Below are 7,697 nucleotides of genomic sequence, written 5' to 3' on the forward strand. Positions count from 1 at the left end.
TTAACGTTAATGAGTAAAATGTTCACAAGAGAGAAAGAAAGATGTGTACATTCTCTAGCTGAAAGTTGAAACTGATTTTGATCAGTTTCTAGGATTTCTTGAGCTCAGAGAGGATGCTTGCTAATCTGACAACCCTTATGTTGAAGCCCATGAGGTGAGCTAATGGGCTGCATTGCACGTTCTCAACCACCTCCCTGATGAGAAAAAGTGTTTTATTTTCTTACAAATATTCAGCAGAAGAATTTTCTCCTGTCATTTGTTAGGGTATATTTGAATGACAGAAGTAGCACTATTAGCTTAACACATTTTTCTAGTCATTTGGATTTCACTTTATGTCACCTGTAACCAAAGACAGGGCATGACAATCTTTCCAGGAGGAAAGAAAAAAGTCCATGTAGGGTTATTTTATTATTAACTGAATGGGAACCTTGAACTTTTGTATTGTTTGTATTCATAACATTTACCACATCATCTTCAGTAGCGCTTAAAAATTTGCTTCTGCTTCCAGACGCTTTTTGACCTGTTGTGGCAGTAAAGCAATCTGTGCTGTAGGTGCCTGTTTTAGCAGGGTAAACTCCCAGATTCTCTTCAGAGATAATTTGTTTACTAACTACTCTCAGTGATTCCAAGTTTTAGTATATATTTTACTGGCACCATGTCTGTAGTACATTGAGCAAGTCAGATTATGAAGTAACTGGTGCTGTTCTTGTAATGCAGAAATGTCCATTTTTACTCATACCCAATGCATGTCTAAAATCTTATAATGCTAATAGACAGAAAACATAACTGACTATGTATTTCTCAAAATCTTGGGTGGTTGTTGAAGGAGTATGTTTTGCAGACTCATAATTCTTCATGGCCTCAGACTTCTCACTCATAAAAATGATGTGCCCAATTATCCATTCCCTTCAGCATCTGGCTATAATGAGGATCAAATATTTCTCTGAGTGATATCTAAGTACCCTTATTTTCTCATAAATATGACTCAGGTTGTCTGTAACTCTACAAGACAGTCAACTGATGACTGATATATAACAGGAAATCCATTCAAATAGGTATTTAGATTTGCTGCCCCATCTTAAATCAACATTTACATTCTTTGTTAGATTGGAGTCTCAGGGTACAATTTGGTAGCTTCATCCTAACTGCACCTAGCTATACAAGCCCTAGGTTAATCATTAAGTAGCCAATGTATATGCAAAGAGGCATATGTCTGGTGGCTTCATGACTGCAACTGTGACAGGCATAAGCTACTTCAAAAATATCCACTGTGATATGTTTTTGAAATGAGAGCTATTTGTCTTCTGCTTTCCATCTACTTTCTTCCTTTCAGGCAATGTTTTAAAAGATGCTGTAAGCTCAAGTGGCCTACTGAAAGGTTCTAAATTGTCTTAAGTAGGAAGATTTATCAGGCTCATGATGGACAGACAGTTAGAAGTCTCAAAAAATTTATTGAGCATGAGAGCCTTTGGTCTCCAAGTGCTTGTAATATTATATATAATATGTAAAGGCTACAGGTTGCAAAGCAGGGAAGTCTTTGAAGATTTTTTTTTTTTTAAGAAGTCCTGAATTGGAGCACTGAATGAGAATGATCAACAATGCCAAACAATGGTGAATGAAAGACAGTCCACAAAAAGAATTTCTGTACATTGTGCAGTGTTCATTGTTGCAGTGTCTAGCTTCCAGACACTTTGCCTTTTCAGATGAATCTGTAGATAGCTTTTAGGTGATGAAGAGCCCTCTAAAAATTATAACAGGAAGGAAGCCACAGAGACCACCTAACTTTAAGTATGAGAGAAGAAAGTGTGTCCCTTCAGTTGTCCCCAGGCCTGGCAGTACTTGGGGATTCACAGATCTGAAATCCCTCCCAAATCACGATACCTACATTATTTCTTCAAAAAGAGAGCTAGGCATTTCATTCCAAGCAGCGTTTCCCTTTACTCTATTGCTTTTACTCATCCGTAGATATGAGAGCTTCATTTCTCTACTGATCTCACACCGACTTGGTCAAACATTTCCAGTCTTGCAGCAGTGTGTGCTAATTTCTAATGGGGAATATCTGTTTGTTGACTTATTGAAACTGTTTCTTATCTCTTGGAATAGAAAAAAATTAATGCTTCTCCCTTCCAATTTGTACAAAAGGCTCTCATCAACATGCCACTGAATGAAAGGGGAAGTAAGGATCACTGGGGGAAATCCAATATGTTATGGGCAGACCTCTCACCTGCCATCAACTTCATAAAAGTAATGTTGCTATTCGAAAAGAAAAAATTATTAATATAACAACCTACGCTTAAACATCAATACAGTTTTCATAAAGTCTTGCTACATCCTGTGATCATGAAATATGAATTTTTCCTTTTTGACTTCTGTCAGCAATTGGAAATATCAGACAGTGGATGTGAGCATGTGAATCATCTTTCCTACCTCTTCCTCTACCCTAACTAAACTAACCTTCCTGATTTTGATGCATTCCAACTCTGCAATTTTCTACAGGCCACAAACAAGAGATGGGAGGTGGCCATCAACTGTCTGCATCTGCAAAACCCATTCTCTCCAAGCTAGGAGTAAATTCTAGGTAGTCTAGAGAAATACAAAGGGGAACTAGTAAAATCTCTAGATATTTTCAGGGTTCAATCATGTTCTGAAATTTTAAGAGGTAAAATGCAATTTTGAAACATAATTCTTTTAAATGCTTTATCCTAATCATGCCCCAAAAGTACATTCATTGGAATACAAAATTAATTAAAATGTGGCTTTCATTCCTTATATCTAATCACAGAATCCTAGAATCACTTAGGTTGGAAAGGACCTTAAAGACCATCTAGTTCCAACCTCCCTGCCATGGGTAGGGTTGCCACTCACAAGAACAGGCTGCCCAGGGCTCCACCCAACCTGGCCTTGAATACCTCCAGAGATGGAGCATCCACAGGTTCTCTGGGAAACCTGTTCCAGTGACTCAATCACCATCTGAGTAAAAAATTTCCTCCTAATATGTAACCTACATCTCCCCTCTTTTAGTTTAAAACTATTCCTCCATGTCCTATCATTATTTGCCTGAGTTCTTCTCCCAGTTTGTACTCATACCTGGGATTGCCTCAACCCAAGTGCAGCACATTGCATCTGGCGCTGCTGAATCTCATTTGGTCCATAGTACTTCTATCATTCACAGCTCAGATTCAATATACAGTATGAAAACCACACATTATGAAAACAGCATACCCAGTACCAAGGATGCCACTATTTTCTTTCTTTTTCCTAGCTCTCTGGAAACTGTTTGTCCATGAGTAATGAAAATATATAAACAGAAAACAGAACACTTTTTTAAAATTACAGAAACAAAATTCATGCAGATTTTAACTTTTGCTCTGTGTGCTACTAGTAAAGCATAAACATACAGGCAGAAAATCTTAATTATGTATGACTGCTTCAATTCTTTTTAAGGCCTTTCCAAGGCAATGATTTCTCTGGAAAACCCAGGGAATGAATGACAAGCTGCAAACCATGTAAATTGCTTACCTATTGATTAGCCAGTAGAAAGTGCACACTCACAAAGGGTGAACCAGTTTTGCATGGAAGCACCTTGAGTTTAACAATAAATGTCAAGTATAATTTGGGATTAAAAACAGAAAAGGAAATGACTGCCTTTACGCATAATCAGACAGCTCAAATACGTTTGTCAAACTGGAAGGAGCCTAATAATATCCTATTCAGGCAAATATGACACAGAAACATGCTAGAAATTGTTCATCTTCATTTTACAAAAAAAATCCAGTGCCTCAATGACAATCACTGGAAATAATGTGGCAAACTAGCTATTTCTTCACATTTCTTGATTACTTATTTTTTTATGTATAAAATTTACTTCCATGTATGAAATGGAAATATGATAATATGGCTCTTATTTTTCCATAGATGTATCTGGAATGTTACAGCACTTCCTTTAGCAGAGATACAGCTATCCTGTATCCACAGTCAAAGTTAAGCCACCAGTGAGTATTCATGTTAGATCATCTAAAGCAGATTTCACTTCACTGATGCTATAAATATTTCCAATTCAATTGCTGATCAAAATAATGACACTGCTAATTAATTTCACACAGTGTCTACTCTTGGCCTCCTGCCACAGAGTATTAATTCCTGGGGCCTTTCCTGTTACCTCTGTCATAATGCATAAATGTTGCATTTTATTGGTAAGTACTATGCCACCGCACATTGTATCCCTATGCTGGCTCTATTTCACACATCACGTAGAGCTGCACAGTATGCCTTATCCACTCCTGGGAAGCTGGGTTAAAATGCAACTGACATGCTTTTAGCCTGGGGGGCTGAAAATAGTTGTGACAGCTACAAACCTGAGAAATACTCCATGTAACTCAGTACAGTAGACAGTGTTACATGTCTAGATATGTCACTATGTACCTTTCCATTAAAAAAAAAATCACTGAAAATCTTGATGAGTATTTTTGTGTATCCTTAGGCAAACCTGAGACATATATTCCTTTGTTATTTGGCTGAAACTAATAGCCGTTTCATGTTTTTGCTAGTAATTTTAGCAACAAATGCTCAAACTACTATACAAAAGTAAGAATCATTGTCAATACTGCATAGAAATTTTCATGCCACCATTACATTCACTAGTAACAAATTGTTAATTTTGGCTCTGTTAAGTCATGAAGTATGCCCCTCCACTATGAACTGTGGGATAACAAATTGAGAAGTCCTATTCATCATCCTGATTTGAAGAAAGACAGCTTCTGCAGCAGTGACTTGTGCCAGAAGTCATTTTCAGCTCCCATTTTAGAGATAAGTAAATTTGAAATAACTTAAAATAGGTACTTAATTTTGACTAAGTCAAAACTATGTTCATAGCATTTTTTTCAGTACCATTGTTTTAAAAAGACTACAACTGCCTTTTATTATGCAAATAAAATACTTTTCAGTACATGGAAAATCTCTGCATGCCACTTGTAAAGGTTACATCAGAAAATGTTTCTTACAAGAACCATATATTGGAAAAATAATAAGAGGGTGAAAATCATAAGAGGGTAAAATAATTCTGTTCTTATGTAAGGGGAATTTAAATGAGTATGGAAGAAAAACAACAAAATGATTATTTTCTGCTAAGGAGAGTACAAAAGGGTTAAGATTTAGGACAGCATCTTCTGTAAAGTCTTAAAATGACCTGTTTCTTAACATTTGTTAAAGGACTGGAACCATAATGAATATTACTGCAACTGTCGTCGTCACTGAAACACACATTTTTAACCTACTAATATAATGATATAGAAATTCTTTGAGGGAGGTTTGTAGAGAGCAGTGATTTCATAGATGTTGAAACTGTAGTGTCTGGGTGGACTCACAAATGTAAGCTTTGAAAATAACTAAGAGCTATTTCTCTTGAAAACCTCTATTAGTCACTGGAGAGAGTTTCCTGTGAATCTCTTACTGAAAAGTGAAAATGATGGGGGCAAATTATCCTATCAAATTACCTTGACAAAAGGAAGTGCCTTGCCAAGGAGGTAGACAAGGTACTTATCTTTTACATGGCTGAGCTACATGAAAGATTTTTTTTCTAAACAATGTGAAACACATACTTCCTCTTTCCAAGTTTATTTGATATGTCATGAGAAGGCTCAGTAACCAATCAAAATTAAGCGATAATACATTATAAGCTGTAATTACGTAGCAGTGAGGCAGTACATGTACAAAAGACTTTAGAACTGTAATTAACCTTAAGAAATGAAAAAATGAAAAGTGACTGTGCACTGTAATAACTGCAGGATAAATTATGCTGCAGTGGCAGCTCAGACAAAAGACTCATTTTTCAGTTAAAAAGGTGATTTCACATTTAGACTGAGCTCTCCATTTTGTAATACTAAGTCTGTAAAGATAAATTAATATAGGATTTCTAAGGTAGCAATGAAATGTCCAGAAATATTGTGTTGTTTTCTCTAGTTCAACAAGTTCAAAGTATTGTGACTCACCAGCAGGAGAAAGATGTTTAGGACCTTGCTGAAGATATTTTAAACCTTGTTTAGCTTCAAGGTTTTCAGCTGGAGTAGAAAATCTTACCCGGTCATCTCAGTCTATCTACTCTCATCCCCACTAACTGCCCCAAAATAGGCACCTCCAGCTGCACCTGAATTTTGTTCTATTTTTTCCTACTTCCTTAGTGAAATTAAAGGGAGTGATCTGAAGTTCAACACCACCATCTTGAAAAATGTCACTTCACAGCAGCTGTCCCACTGTTCATCTTCTGCTTCTTTGTGACTTTGTGTGTGTCTAGGAGCGCCTGGTTGTTTGGCAAAGCAGACCTTCTTTCTCATAAAATTTCTGCTTCACTACATGGACAGTGTTCAGGGAAGGATGCAAGATAATCTATAGCATTTAGGAAATGTTTCCATCAGCCCTGATTTTCGAAAATTCCTACATGATTTACAACAGTACCTGAATTCAGTGTGAAGAAATTTAACGTAAGACTCTGATTTTACATGATGAATCATAAAGTTAATGAGGAAATATTCTTTTTTTTTCAGAAGAGAGTTTGATTCATGTGTAGAATATAGTGCATATAAATATAATACGTTATCAAAAAGCAAAACTAAGCATATTGAAATGTGTTTTCAGCCTTAATTCAGGCCTGTTTATATATGTTACAATATACACATAATGCATTCTCAAGTTTAAAAAAATTTGTTCAGTTCTTTAAAATATCTCATTAGCATAATCTTTTGAGATGTGTTACCTACTTTGAAATTATGTAGACTGTCCCAAAAATGATTAAAAATACTTCCAATACAGTAAGTTCCATTTTGAATATAGCATGTTTCAGAAAAGAAAAAGGGAAAAGAAGTTATGGAAGATGCATTTAAGATGTTTCTTTACAAAAACACAAACACCTATTTTTTTCCTATTAGAAACAAACAGTCTATAAGCTTACTGTCCCATCTTCCAGACTCTTACCGAACCAGAACCTAAAAGTTGTGTGACCCTATTGGACATCTGGGGAATTCTACTCTCAAGAAATATGATGCCCACATTTTTAACTCTGAGGGGCTGATCGAAACAAGAATTTAAGTGGTCATTTTTGTATGATTGAATGCACCCTCTTGTGCTCAGATCAGCTTGTTTTGCTTAGTTGAAGTACAATAGGATTTGACTTTTAAAAGCTAGGGCATCTGTTTAAAGCTGCTTAGAGATTTAAAACATTTAAATTTCCCTAACCAAGAAGGGATTGTAGACAGAGGAGTGATGAAGCAGATAAACTACCAGAGGCATAATAAATGTGATTAATGATCTGACTTGGCTGGTTATGATGCAACAGCCAACAGCCATGGCCTCAGTAACAGAAATAAGCAGTTAATCAGGACAAAATCATACCAACTCATTAATCTGCATTCAGGGATTATTTCTGATAAATCAGTAGTTGTAAAATAAAAACAAAACAAAAAGCAAAGATTTGAGTTTGAGTGATAGCTATAATGTCATCCTATTAATGCAGCATTGTGTATACCCTAAGTAGCTCCACCTGTCAGCTAATTAGTCAAAACAAACACAACTATACTACCGGTTAACTGCTGCACTGCACCAGACCTGTTGAGCAATTTAGTCACAGTCAATGTTAAAGTCTTGGTCAGACTATCATACAAACATTGGTCTTTGATGATTCACCATAGTCAGCCTTCAGGTCTTCT

This window comes from Numida meleagris, chromosome 3 (genome assembly GCF_002078875.1).
Source record: "Numida meleagris isolate 19003 breed g44 Domestic line chromosome 3, NumMel1.0, whole genome shotgun sequence".
Taxonomy (NCBI): domain Eukaryota; kingdom Metazoa; phylum Chordata; class Aves; order Galliformes; family Numididae; genus Numida; species Numida meleagris.